Raw genomic sequence first — 15,624 nt, 5'->3', positions numbered from 1 at the left:
AGTATAGATATTATAAATAGAGTTGAATAAAATTACACAGATCTTCCAAATATGGAATAGTAAACTCTGCAAGTGTGAGAGTAAACCAGCTCTGAGTATGCTTATAAAAAACATTTTCCGGCTAGGTACTGTGGCTCATGCCTGTAATCCTAGCACCTTGGGAGCCTGAGGTGGGCAGATCATGAGGTCAAGAGATCCAAACCATCCTGGCCAACATGATGAAAGCCTGTCTCTACTAAAATACAAAAATTAGCCAGGCATGGTGGCACACACCTGTAATCCCAGCTACTCAGGAGACTGAGGCAGGGGAATTGCTTGAACCCAGGAGGCGGAGGTTGTAGTGAGCTGAGATCGTGCCACTGCACTCCAGCCTGGCAGCAGAGCGAGACTCCATCTCAAAAAACAAACAAACACCATATTGCCTAACTGCCACATTCCAATAAATGAATCTTGTACAATGAATTTAAGTTAAAACAAGAAACTCTCAAAATTAACTTCATCATATTTATATTTCGGTCCTTGATTCGTTGTTTTAAGAAGACACATTTTTTATCATTTTTTATTAAGAATGTGTCACTAAAAATATCTTATGAATAAGCAGAAACATTTAAAACAGACTTTTAGTTAGGATTACAATGACCAGATTCATTGACCAGATTTCACACAGCTGCCTGAGGGGCTAATGCAAATTATGATTTTTTTGTATATAATAATAATTAGTATTATATACATAATACTATGTACCTTATATATAATACATAAATAGCCTCCAGTCCTCAGCTAAAGTGATTCTGGGGTTTCCATGTCCCAGCCTACAAGACCAATAAGCCTGTTCACATTGAGTGCACATGTGAACTCTCATCTGTGACCCTTCTTTAAAAACTATTTCATGAACTGCATGACCAGGCAGGTGTATCTCCTCTTCGTTTCTCCTCACAGAGTATCCTTTCCAAATATACACTCTCAGTTGATGCAAAAGAGGAGCTATCCCATGTGCCAGCAAGCCTTTCCATGATCTGCCCCACCTTCCCTTTATGCTCACCAGTGGGAAGCAACTTGGCAAGCCTGGTACACGTGGGGCTCCCTCACATTCCTGCTCTTCAGTTTCCTTGTGCTTGACATGCCTTCTCCATTCTACCCACAGCCTGATGCAGGCTTTCTTATGCCTTAGTACCCAGCTCAGATGTCTACCCCTAGGAAGTTAGCTTTAATTTCTTCATTTTTTTCCAGGATGTTAGATGTCCTTTTCTTAGTACTTTCCTAATAACCCACAAATATGCAATACTTTCCTTGTTGCAATAAAATTATGTGTTCTTATGTCTTCATTCTTATTCCTCTTTATAATCCTAAAATCTAGCACACTGCTTCACAAATTATGGTTGGAAAATGAATATTATTCACAAAAACTGGAAATGAAACTCTTGAGCAAAGATACAACAAAAGCCTGTAACTAAAACTCTACCAGGCACACACTAGATAGTAAAGCACATGTCTTCAAACCTCTCCTTTTCTCTCCTGTTTCTCATTTTGCCTGGTTTGCTTGGCAAAGAAGGTTTTTTCCTTTCTTTCATGAGCTCATGTTTTATAGACTCTGATGTTTTTCTTCATCAGAGTCTATAAAATTGGAAGAAAGTATGAGGAGAGGAAAAGTTAATTTTTATTATTGAAACACTGCCATTATATATACTTGTTCTTAAGATAGAAAAAGATAGTTTAAAATAAATTGTGATCTCAAAAATTTTAAAGTAAATTTCTTTGGAATAGTGAACACCATGTCTGCATGCTAGAGTATACATGGAATACATTATTACATAGGGATGATCGACTCAGCTATAGCATTTGGTCAAATTGACAGGTGGCTAAAATGAGCCATTTAATCATACCTTAATCTGAAGGCAAGTTTGAAGATTTAATTTAAGTCTTGTTATGTGGACCTGTAGACTGACCCTATTTACTTAAGCATTTCTCACTCCTAGTCTCTGTGGTGGGCAGAATAATGACATCTGAAGAAGGTTCTTCCATTGGATGTCCTGCTCCCCAGAACATGTGAATATGTCAGGTAACATGGTAAAGAGAAACTAAAGTTGCAAATAGAATTAAGGTTGCTAATCAGCTGACTTTAAATTAGAGATTAACCTGGATTACATGGGCAGGCCTACGGTAACTATAAGCAAGCTTAAAAAATGGAAGAAGGAGTCAGAAGGGGCAATGCAACATTGGGAGCAAGGTCGGAGACATGCTACACCACTAGCTTCAAAGATAACGGGAGAGGGTCACAAACCAGCAAATCTGGGTAGGTTTCGAGGCTGGAAAAGGCAAGGAAATGGATTCTTCCTGAGAGCCTCCAAAAAGGAATTCCATACTGCTGACACCTGAAGTTTAACCTAGTGAGACCTATTTTGAATTTGTGACTCACAGAACTCTAAGATGATATATATGTATTGTTTTAAACCATTAAATTTGTGGTCATTTGTTACAGCTGCCATAAAAAAAATAAAATTTTTTTCTCCCCCAAAGTTTGAAATCCAACTCCAAAGAAAAATAACATTGCTATTTAGTCAAGTGAATAGCTGATTTTGTAACTGTGCAATAAGTATTTTAAATTGAAATTAAAATTAAGGAGTATCATTTCTCATACTGACAGGTAAGATTATGGAGACATAGTCAAGCTGAATTTCCGCAGGCCTAACCTCATGGTTCTCTTGCATAGGTCCTGTGTCTTATAACACAGGTCTGGCCAGAGCATGAAGTTTCATAAGTGAGTTCTGGTTAAGTTATTTTACCCTTTATCCAGTAGCCCAACTATCAATGTTGACACATAAAAAGGTATACAATTCTATAAATTATAGACAACCGCCTGTTTCAGATCATTTTTAAAAATATAAATACACGATGCAAACAAAGTTTTTCTGCAAACAAGAACAAAAGTTGAAATAATACATGTCATTTATATAAACATGATCCATCAGCACTGAATGAGAATTGCAAAGACTGAGAGACAACCAGCATTTATCTATTGCATATGTTCAAGACGATCATCTTTAACATCTATGTGATATCTCTCACATAGGTTGAAACTTTAAAGACAGTTGCTGCAAAAGTTTTGAAATATTTGGTTTACATCACTGAGAATGAAAATATCAAAAGAAAGAGAATATATAGATAATACAGCAATAATAAAATTTAATATGAAAAGAGTTGTTTATTTTCTAGTATTGGTTATAATTATCTCAGAGGTTCTACTTCTTGTCGTATATATAAAAACCTTTCTAGTAAGTCAGGTACAAAATAACTACTTTTTTTTTTTTCTGAGACAGAGTTTTGTTCTTGTTGCCCAGGATGGAGTATAGTGACGCGATCTTGGCTCACTGCAACCTCCGCCTCTCAGGTTGAAGCCTTCTCCTGCCTCAGCCTCCCACATAGCTGGGATTGCAGGCATATGTCTCCACACCCGGATAATTTTTGTATTTTTAGTAGAGATAGGGTTTTGCCATGTTGGATAGGCTGGTCTCAAACTCCTAACCACAGGTGATCCACCCACCTCAGACTCCCTTAGTGCTGGGATTACAGGCTTGAGCCACTGCACCCGGTAATGTAATAACTAAATAGCAAAATGACAATTATTTTGCACCAACTTAATAGAAGGCAGTTTACATTTATAATCACCTTCACTGTGCTTTACTAGTTCTTGTTCTTCTGTACTACTGAGTCATAATATGCCTCATACATTCTCTTGAGTATCTTTATTTTCCTGTCAGAATCATTCTATAGAGAAAAGAAAAGCTTACAGCATTCTTACAACCACATTAGCTAACCATAAATCTCTGCTCCTTACAACCAAGGGACATTCTATAGGATGAAACCTTAACACATATGTGCACACACAAAAACAGCCTTATCCACATTTTCATTCCTGTCCCACATCCATAGGCTTGAAGAATGCATATATTCCCACAGATTAGAAAAAGACAGTAACTGTAAAGGACACCTGTTTTTTAGTGTGCATTATCTGTGAACAAAAACAGCTGGTAACTCTGGATCTCATGGGTGCTAAGTCATTTTTCAGCCTGATGTTAATAAACAACCACCTCAAACTAAATGATAAAAACGGTGTTCTATGGACAGTTCTTGACTTAATAAATAAAAGCTCACAAATCAGTCTTGGAAAGGTTACCTTATGGCTTCAAAAATTTAATCTGAGTAGCTTAGAAACAGAACTTTAACAGAAGGTAACCTTAAACGTTAACACCAGTGTTTGTGCAAGATCTCTACACAGGCATCTTTTTTTGTTTTGATAATTTTTCCTGCTCATTCAAAGCCTATGGGAGTTTTTCACATGCTTCATTTAGTATTTCTCCATAATTCCCTGTAAATGAGAATGATAAATTTAGTGATAGAAATGGTTCATATTTTGGATGACTGGAAAAGGATCAAGTTCTTTAAAAAATGGCAGTAAGTTCTTTCACATAGATGTATCTTTCACTGACTTCTATGCCACAGTACCACCAATCTTCACATTTTTCATAATGTAATATCTGATTTTCATATTTCTACCTATTAGCATTTTTGACTTATTTAGAAACATCAGTATGAAGTCAGATATAGAGCTAAAAATTTACTAAGGAATAGGCCAACAATTATTATTCTAAGTAATAGTGAGAGAATCAAAACTCAGATTTTCTCAGCTTCACTGGGGGAATGATTAAAACAGTTAATTATTGTGCATGTTTTGCACATTTAAAATTTCAGAGATGAAGTATGAATTAATGTGAACATTTCTCTCTCCTATATTTCTATTGTTACGGAGGCAGGGATCTCGCATGATTGTTTCACTGCTGTATCCCTAGAATTTAGCATACTACCTGACTCAGAGTAGGATCTAATAAATATTAGTTTAATAACTCCAGAAATTAAGAAGAATCTGGCAGAAGCAAATAAAAGACTATGAAAAAATTTAGTTGCATCTAAATTTAATGAAGATATTATTTATTCCTGAAAACCTCATGCCTTAATAAAGTAAAAATATGGTGTTGGAGCCTGAATGCAGATTCCTATGATATAATGTCTCCCTGGACTGCACTACTGCTATTCACAAGGAGGCAGTACCTATCAAATGTATCATCTTGCCTTTCATATCCTCAGCATTTGTCAAGCCTATGCATGTGGCACAAGAATGAAAATGATCTTCACAATTGGTCTTATAAATCCAACTAGCAGATGAGGAAATAACTACTCAGAGATAATAGGTGATTCTGTAAGGATCATACTACTAATAAACAATTAATTTGACATTTGAACTTTGATGTTTTGACTCTAACTTCCAGATAATTCGCTCTTCTTCTAAATTACTCTTCTGATCACCTGTTTACCCAATCTCTAGTACATGCCAAATATGAAGTCATTTCTTTTCCTCATTCCCACGGTGAGCATTTGAGAACAAAATCTTACTCAATCTCATAGCAATAACTGTGTGCTAAAGACACTGATGTTATTCAAATAATTTGTTATCATTATGTTAGGAGTCTAAGAAGAGCTTATTGTTCTGCTCTGATCTGGTCTGGCCTGCCTTACGGCAGAATTTTCTGGAAACCTGAGGTGACCAGTGGCTTTATTACTTATCTGGAATATTGGGAAACCCACAGAGACTAAGAAGTTGGTTCATTAAGAAGCTGACTAGGGAACAATAAACGCAACCTGTCCATATATTCCCAGTGGCTTTGTTAATGATATTGATTCTACATTTACTACAATGACTAACACAATTTAAGTGCCTCATGTTTGCATTTCGAGTGATAAGGAAAGAAGTCTTAAATCCAAACCTTTTACTAATCAAGATTACCATTCATATGTGTTATTTAAAAGCTAAGTTGGATTTTATTTGTCAGTATGTTTTCAAAACAGAAGGCGAGTTACTGAATAATTTCATTTAATTCTTGAAAACTGCACACAAAATACATTTTAATAAGAAACATGAAACAGAAGCCTAACTCTTGTTTAAATGGGGTCATTCTTTATAAGTTTACATACGTGTGTGTATCTGTGTAATTGCCAAAGACTCATTATTTTATAGCAAACTTATCTTAAAGGATTCTATTATCTATACTGACAACTCTTACACTTTGATTTGCTTATAATAGGTGAATTTTCAGTCTAGCTTTAGCATGTAATTTCAAAATTAATACTATTTTGATTTAGTTCAACAATTCTCACTTGACATGATATATCATTTCAAACAGGTTGTATGACCAGTTTCTTAAGGATGGTTGAATATTATATCAATATTATATTCATTTAAAATAACAAAAATATTTAATCTCTACCCCCATGACTAGATTGTTGACTTCTTCTTTGATGGTGGTTTAATGCAGAATGAGAGTCTGGGAAATAAAAGAATGAAAATCTAATACACTCTGTCCACAATGCTTTGAGTCCCCAGGTGAGGTTTGATTTTGATAGTTCTTAAAATTTCTAAGATCTCACCTAGACAGTGTAGCGCATTGTCTAGTACAGAACCCAGAACTATATGGCTTGGGTTCAAATTCCATTTCCAACACTTACTAACTGTGGAACCTTGGGCATGTTGCTAAAAACCTCTGTATGCTCACCTATGAAATGGGAATAAAAACAGCACCCATTTCATAGGAGTGATAAGCGTACGTAAGTTAATATGAATAGGACACCTAGACATTGGCCAGACAAAATAAGAGACATATTTTGTACTTCTGTTACTACCTAAACAGACTCAGATATTTAGATCCTGAGCAGCCCATATATTCCCATTCAGCATTTGTTCTCTAAGCCTCTATTACATTCCAGGTGCTATTCTAGATTCAAGCACTACAACCATGAATAAAACTATAATTCCTACTCCAATTATTTCCTCATATCAATATGCTCTATTGCCTATTTCAAGATGTTTGCTTTTCAATTTTACTAACAAATGTCAACTTACAGAAACTCATTTATTTATACCTCTAAACCCAATTCTCTGTCTTCTTTCATACCATGTTTATATCTACTGCAGGGCCTAACATATGCTAAGTATTTAATATCATATTTCCTATATTATGCAAATTGATTATTTCATTATCTACATTAAATATTTACATCAATTATAAGCTGCATCTCAATTTAAGAAAACAAAATATGAAAGATAAAAGACACCTTGGCACTGAGAAAATATGGTATTACTATTTTTATTATGAAAGGCTATATCATCAACTTGACATAAATCTCTCACAATGTAGCATAAAGCAAATAAATTTGTTATCTGCAATCAGAGACCTTCAACACAGTAATTAAGGTTTATTTTAGGCAAGTCTCACATAATGAATAAAAACATTTAAATTAAATCAGAAAAAAGTTTTGTTGCACTTATAGATACACTTCATTCCAATAGTTCTTAATCATGCTAGTCAACGTGTCTATTTTGGTTGGATGTGGTGGTTCATGCCTGTAATCCCAACACTTTGGGAGGGCACAGCAGGAGAATCACTTGAGGCCAAGAGTTCAAAATCAGCCTGGGAAACATAGTATAACTCCATCTTTACTAAAAATTTAAAAATTATCTATCTGCACATGCAGTCCTAGCTGCTTCAGAGGCTGAGGTAGGAGGATCACTTGAACCAAAAAGGTTGAGACTGCAGTGAGCTAGAATCATACCACTGCACTCTAGCCTGGGTGATAGAGCAAGCAAGACCCTGTCTTAAAAAAAAGTGTATATTTTTTCCAGTGACTCCAAAAGTCTGAAATTTGTAATTATGGGCTAACTACATTGTTGTTATATGGGACAAATTTGGCATCTCTAATTAGATCAACTGACTTCCCAGGTATGTTCTTGTTAATATTGGTTTCCAGTTTTTCTTTCCAAACTAAATCTATACATTAATTCTAAACAATTTTGGAAGGTGATAGAGTAATATTCTCGAAATTGAGAATTACAAATGCCTCTGGACATCACTGTTCCAATAGCACATGATCTACTGCCTAAGCATATAGAGTCAGAGTAACCCTACCTGATTTCTGAGACTATTATTGCATTTTTATAATAAACACACATCAATAACCAAAACTTATATTTATGACTATAACTGTGACCAACAACCAGTTATCTGGCAACACTGCATAACAATGAGGCAGCAGAGAATCTGTTAACTTGTTCCACAGCTATCTTGAAGAAAACTGTATTATTTTACAACAGTATCTAGGACTTTATTCTTGCAGATATGATTCAGTTGTTAATATCTCAATGCAGCTAACTCAGTGAAAAACTTCTTACTGAAATGGAAAAGTAGGGAATCATTAAAGAATATGAATTAGCTGTCAAAATGGAAAAGATTCCAACCCTAGTCATTATTCAATGATTTTCAGATTCATTCTTGCCTATCAATTCTAAAATTAAAAAATTCTAAACAGTTAATATTAATTTAGGATACATTCAAAATTTCTTGTGGAATAAATATATTCCTCAGTTTTGAGGAGGGTTGCTAGGTTGAAAAAAGATTGTCCATCTGTTATCCAAGTGTCACTGAACTAGTCTTATAGGAATATTTGGAATATCATGAATCTGACTGCATCCTTAAAAACAACACTTGGATATATCTTTGTCATTGAGCTTGGTTTTTCATATTTACCAAATGCTTGTAAGGGCATACTCTTGTTTATAGTATTTTCATGGATTTCTGGGATGAATTATTTCTAAGATAGATGTCACTTAATTCAATAGGTAGATGTTCAAAAATTGCCTGTATTCCTAAAAGATATGAATGCATTTTTGTGCATGTGTTTTTACACAAATCAGAAAAAATTAAAACAAAATACATTTGCTGGACCTATTTCTTTCATGGAGCGCATATTTACCCTAGTGATGTAAGATGTAGCTAAAGTATATGGATCAGAGGGCTGCTTTGTTGGGAGCACTTTCAGTTCACTGGCCTCTCGTCATCTTTATTAGTTACCCCCAAGTTGTTTTCACTGGCCATTGTTGACATAAGGGCAGAATAAAATAAACATAAGAATAGTATTATATTTCTTGGTTTTCTGAGAAGCATGTTTTGTGAAGAGAAATAGACATATATAAAATGTTACATGTATATAGTACATTTTATATATATATATAAAATGAACATTTACATACCTCAATTACATTAACATTTTCTACTTTGCTTTTTTCTTCATCTTCATCAGGATTTCTATCAGCTATTGCTCAAATAAATAATACCTGCATTTGATAAAGGACGAATTCAGGAATGAGATTTCTCTACAGCAGTCCCCCTTCATCTTTAGTTTTGCTTTCATGGTTTCAGTTACCTGTGATCAACTGTGGTCTGAAAATATTAAATGAAAAAAATCCAGAAGAAAACAATTCATGATTTAAGTTGCATGCTGTTCTGAGTAGTGTGATGAAATTTTGTGCTGTCCTGTACTCTTTGTCCTGCCCGTTCCCTTGGCCGGGTGTCCACACCACAGAGCTGCAGGTACTTCAGGCCATTAGTCACTTAGTGTCTCAGCTATCAGATCAACTGTTGTGGAATCACAGTGCGTGTGTTCAAGTAACCTTTATTTTACTTAATGGCCCCAAAGTGCAAGAGTAATGATGCTGGAAAGGAAAATTGTAGGCTGAAGTTGCTAAGATCTACAGAAAGAATGAATCTTCTATCCCGGAAATCTTGAAAAAGGAAAATTTGTGCTAGTTTTGTTGCCACACCTCAAACTGCAAAAGTTGCAACCATGGTGTGTGGTAAGTGCTTAGTTGAGATGAAAAAGGCATTCAATTTGCGGGTGGAAGACATGCATAGAAACGTGTCCTATTGAGGGCAGTAGAGGTTAGTTCTATCCTCGAATTCAGATATCCATGGGCATCTTGAAACATATCTTCTGCAGATAAAGAGAAGCTATTGTGTATTCCTTTCACGCAATCCTTGTCAGGTTTTGATAGCAGGGTTATACTGGCCTCATAAAATGAGTTGGAATGTATTGTTTCTTCTTCTAATCGATGGAAGAGTTTAGGAAAATTATTGCTCATTACCTCAAAATTATTGCTCATTATATCAAATATTATCTATTGCTTATATTGCTTCTTGTTGCTTTGGATCAGATATCTTTTGTATATTGAGCTTTTTTCCATTTGCCATCTTCTCATAAGCATTTTTACTTATTAATACATTCTTTATACATTTTAGTGACCTCAAAGTTTTTTCTATTACATCTAATGCTTCAATAAGCAAAGATACATACTTAATTTTTCATGCTTTTTCACTATTCTCCTAGGATGCATTCAAAAGGTTGAGAAGGAAAAAAAATAATGGTTAAATACAAAGGCTTTGAAGTATTAAAAACCTGATATCCTTTCCTAGTACTACAACATTCAATAGGTTTGATTTTAATGAAAAGATTACCCTTCTCAGGACATATTTTCCTCATTTATAAATTGTTGAAAGTAATGCCAACTGCTTAGGGGGCTTGTAACTTAATGTGTTGATGTAAAATTAATATTTTTGTCACCAGATGTTTATTAAACCACTCCATAAAATGTAGTTATAATTATTATTATTATCCTCCTCATCATTATGGGAAAAGTGTTTATTTTGTTGGCTTAATATAACAGAAATAAAGATACCTCTTTGTATCAGATTCATTCTTATTCTGAACACTTTTACATGACATCAATTTCTACCACTTCCAGATTTTATCAATATACCACAAAACTATTTTTGAATACTATCTGTTATGTTAAGCAAATAGAAACACATTCTTTAAAAAAAAATTTTTTTTAGAGACAAGGTCTTACTCTGTTGCCCAAGCTGAAGCACAATGGTGCAATCATAGCTCACTGCAGCCTCAAGTTCCTGGACTCAAATGATCTTTCTGCCTTAGCCTCCTGAGTAGCTGGGACTACAAGGGCGAGATACCATTCCCAGCTAATTTTTTTTTTTTTTTTTTGTAGTAGCAAGAATTTCTCTCTATTGCCCAGGCTGGTCTTGAACTCCTGACCTCAAGCAATCATCCTGTCTTGGTCTCCTAAAATGTTGGGATCGCAAGGATGATCCACTATGCCTTGCCTGAAACACATTCTTTAACGTTCTATAATTAGTCAGTAGAATAGACTATTTGCATGTTATTTATCTTGGTATGGGTGTCTTTTATCAAACTTGTTCTACCACTTAATAAACATATTTGCACGTTGTGTAATAAAATACCTTTGTTCATAGTTGTATTCTTTTCTTTGTATCTAATGAGCTAACCAAAAATACCAACTTTTCTGTTGTTGCCAAATCTATTCATTCAGGGCACTCCCAGCTCTTCAACTTCAAAAGGGACAGATAAACATAGGTGAAAAACATTCATGGGAATGTATTCGGAAGAGATCAAGGTCTAACCTCAAACCAGTGTTAATTGAAAGATGTGGTAATAAGTCCCACAGAGTAAGGAAGATAAAAGTAGCATTTTAATTACTACTTCCTCACTATGGCCCAGAATTTTAATCTCTCAGATGAAAGATGTTCATTACTGAACAGGTGCAGATTGGAGAAACTCTGCCAGAACAGTGTATAGAAAAACAGCAATACTGCCCAAAATTAAGGATGCTAGTAGCTATAATGTACTGCATTACTTTAAACATGCCTGAAGGTGCATTTAGATAGTAACCAGAATACGTTATGTTGACTTTACTCTGTTTTGTTGGAAACCTCTCAAGTTTTTACATCTCCATCATCCAGGTTGAAATATAGAAGGTTTCAGTCATGTTCCAAACAAATCTCAATCTGAGCATATAGAACCTCTATTTTTGATGTTCTTAAAGATCTAGGAATTATAAAATACACTAGATGCTACATACATTGCCAATAAAGTACTTGATGATACAACTTTCTCCCCTCTTTCTATCTAATGGGCAGTCTCTTTTGAGAATTAAAGAGCCTGATTTTTAGTGGTACAAATATATGCCAAATTGTTTTTATTGATAGTTTGGTGAGATTTTAGCTTTAGGAGGAGAGTGGATGGAAGGAATATGTTGTGCTCCAGGGCCCAGATACATTCTTATTCTCTAACTCTGGTTTTAAGCTGGCATTGACCAGGTTAATTAACAATACTTGAGTATGAGAATACTCATATGGAAATCATAAAAAGCCAAAAATGGAACACCTGTATACATGAAACTTATATAGGTAACCTTGAACTACACAAGACCTTTCTTCTGTCTACTCCAGATCTGTTTCTCAGGCTACCTTCTCAGGGCCACCATGCTTCCCATGTCAAACTCTTCCTTTCTGTGAGCTGTGAGGACCAGGCCAAGTTTTTTTGCATCTCAAGGACCTGCCACTGTGAAGCAGCAACACTTTTCACTAATGAAAGGAAGGCAAAGAAAGTAATAGAGATGCTAGGCTTGACTTCATTGAGCTGCTGAACAAATGCCAACAGAGATCTATTTTCAGATTTCTTGCATTATAAGAAAAGTATCCCTCTATTGTTAAACTTTCTGTTACTTGTTAGTGGGAGCAATGCTCACTGAAAAACATGTCGTGACTCCTGCTTGTTATTTTGAGAACTTTCATTACATGAATGACCAGGTTGGTCTATCACGGTTTGACATTTTCCTTTTGGTTTGGGATAGCACACCGATGTCTGATTAAGTATATTTTTCTAGAAAATCAAAATATTTGTGAACAATCAGAACAATCTATCAAACTGGTCACTCTTTGTCCCATTTCAGCAATTTTTAAAAAAATTTTAGAAAACCCTTACTGGCAGAGAAAGAGATAGAGAGGGAGAGAGAGAGAGAGAGAGAGAGAGAGACAGAGAGACAGAGAGACAGAGAACTTCTACTGAATCCTCTCCAAAAGAAGACTTCCATTCATACAAATAAAAACCCAATCATCATAAGATGGGAGCTTAGAACCAATCCCATTCTTCAACTTCTAAAATCTTTCCAAATCTCTTCCTTCAACCCAGGCAGTCTTTTCCCTCTCATTTATCTTTGCACTGCCACGCATCCTTTGTTACAAATAATTTCCAACCCTGAGCAGTGAAAATCAATCGGGTAGATTTCAGCTGAGAAATCTCACTTTTCCCTTCCTCACTCATTACTCCAGTCCATACAAACAAGAAAAAAATTCTCCTGACATATGAGAAATAAAAGAGAGTCTAAGTATTCATCTGTCATTTTTCTTGTATTATAGCAAGGGATAATGTGTTTAAAAGAATATATATTTAAAAGTAAGTATTAAAGAAATATAAATAAGGAAGAAATATCTTATTATTATCAATCACCTTATAGCATGACTCTGGTTTTTCATATTCTGAAAGATACCTTTAAGACTTAGCTTACTTTGGCTATTGAAAATTCCTATGTTTGTAATGGTCATATAAGTTTACCCCAGCACTTGGATATTTTGTTTGCTGCTACTGGTTTTGAAGTATTTGATAGCTCAGCATTTCTGTCTTTGCTAATCTATGCTTAACTCTAGCCAATTGCCTAGTCCCTCTGATTCACTGCATGAAAGGGAAACCATGACTTACTTAGTCATAAACCTGACTTCATATATCTGGACTGAAACTAAGGGATTCAAGATTCACAGCAAAATTATATATGTAATTCATGGTTTCTCTGACTGTACTTTTTCCAATCATAAGGTTCAGCCTTCTCAGAGGCAAGGTTATTCATCTTTCTTTAAGTATTTTCAAACCATGTACTAGTTCTATTTGCACTAAAATCTGCAGGCCTATTCAAAATAGTTTTAGAGCCTTGTTTCTGCTTGGGATGTCTAACATGGATTGTTTCTGGATTTAGAGATTAGGCCCTTTCTACTTCTGGACTATTTGATATACATCTGAAGCAAACACATTAAAACATATTAACATTGTCTTTTAGGTAGCAATGAGACAATGAATCAATAATTGGGGCCATCTACATTATGCTCAATTAAAAATATTTGAAATTACTTTCCATATGGCAGGAAATTGGAAAGATCTACCTTAATTTTACAACTGGGAAGATCCACTTTAATAAAAAAACTTGATAGATGAAAGTTTATTCTTTACTGTGAAAAAACGGTCGCTCAGATCCATTAGAAAAAAACACCTATTGACCACAGGGCAAAAGTAAACTCAGCAGTGTTTTTATAGATTCTAAAGTAAAAGTGGAGAAAATGATTAGGAGTAAGATCAAGTCTGTTGTTGGGATCATTAGCTATTATGTTGAAAATGTATTGCAGCTTCTAAATTGGATAGACACATTTCTAGCCACGTAATCTTATTCTTGTTCATGGAATCATATAATGCTCCTACTTAGGTTGTAATGTCCCCCCTTTTTTTAACCATAGTAGAATTCTAGGAAACTTAAATCTCCAAAACATCCTTCATAGGAGAACTTAGTTCTGAAGCACTCATGTTCACTAGAGTATCAGTAAGGCAGATGGGTTATGTATGTAAATGAACCTCAAAAATCAGGGCCTATTGCATACAATTTTCTCCTCTCGCCCACGCAAAGTCATTTATGGGTCACGTAACTCTCTGGGACAGCTTCCTTGCAAACAGTGACTTGGAGAGCCAGGTCCTTTTCTTTTTTATCTTTTTAAATCTTCTAGTATTATCTTTTTGGACTACAATGATCACCATGGCAAGGGAAGAGAAATAATTCACACTGGCTCTTAAATGCCTCATCTCCTAGGTGACATACCATTGCTGTTCATATTCCATTGGTTAGGGTAGTCTTGTCCCAAAATAACTACATGGAGACTGGGAACTGTGGAAAAGCACATAGGATATTTGGTGAGTTCTAAGGTTTATACCTCAGTCCACTTACCCCTTTATATGCTCGCCGAAAACAGTCCAGAAACAACTCCTTTGACACAGTTTTTAGCTCCCTCTTCTCTCAATGCAACTCTTACACCAATGCTTGCTGATGGTGGTGATTTAAGAGCTCTACCTGGATACCTGTGGTACTGGGGAAAGGGAACTAGCTGTTCTTGAGAGCTACCAAATCACAGCTGACTTTGGGTGAGCAAGACATACTGTTTTATATATTAAGCTGGTGAGATTTCAGGTTCATTTCATTACCACAATACAGTTTATTCTATCCTGAATAATATAATTGAATCGAAAATGTCTTCTTTCTTGTATTGCCTCTCCAAATCACCAACTTTGCTATAGATTCTACCGTTTGTATCCTTGAATCATCCCTAAGGTTTCTTAGAAACTTTTACAACAATCTTGACTCTGTACTGATTCTCAGCTTTGTCCTAACTCTTCCCAGTTTGATGATTTCTCCTGCCTCTTCTCAGTTCAATGTTTTCTGATAGTATTATTTTTCTATAAGAACATGTTTTCTTGTTGCTGAAAAGAAGCAGCAAAACATTGATCTGTAGGCAAGTCTCAATAATTAGGACTATAATTAGATCTCATCAAAACTGTTCATGCTAGATAAATATGATGACATTGGAAAGTTTATGCCTGATTAGACTATTTAATTTATCTAGTATTATTGCTGTTACTGAGAACTCATAAGAAAAATTCTGATGAAGGCAAAATAATATATTTAAATCCATGCTTTTGAAGATATGTTAAAATCTCAAAGATTAGTTTTTTAAAAACTATGAGCATTAAATACCAGGATTCATGTATATTTTG

The sequence above is a fragment of the Callithrix jacchus genome, chromosome 1 (genome assembly GCF_049354715.1).
Source record: "Callithrix jacchus isolate 240 chromosome 1, calJac240_pri, whole genome shotgun sequence".
Classification (NCBI taxonomy): Eukaryota; Metazoa; Chordata; class Mammalia; order Primates; family Cebidae; genus Callithrix; species Callithrix jacchus.
The sequence above is the reverse complement of the archived record's forward strand: the minus strand, read 5'-3'. Positions refer to the sequence as shown.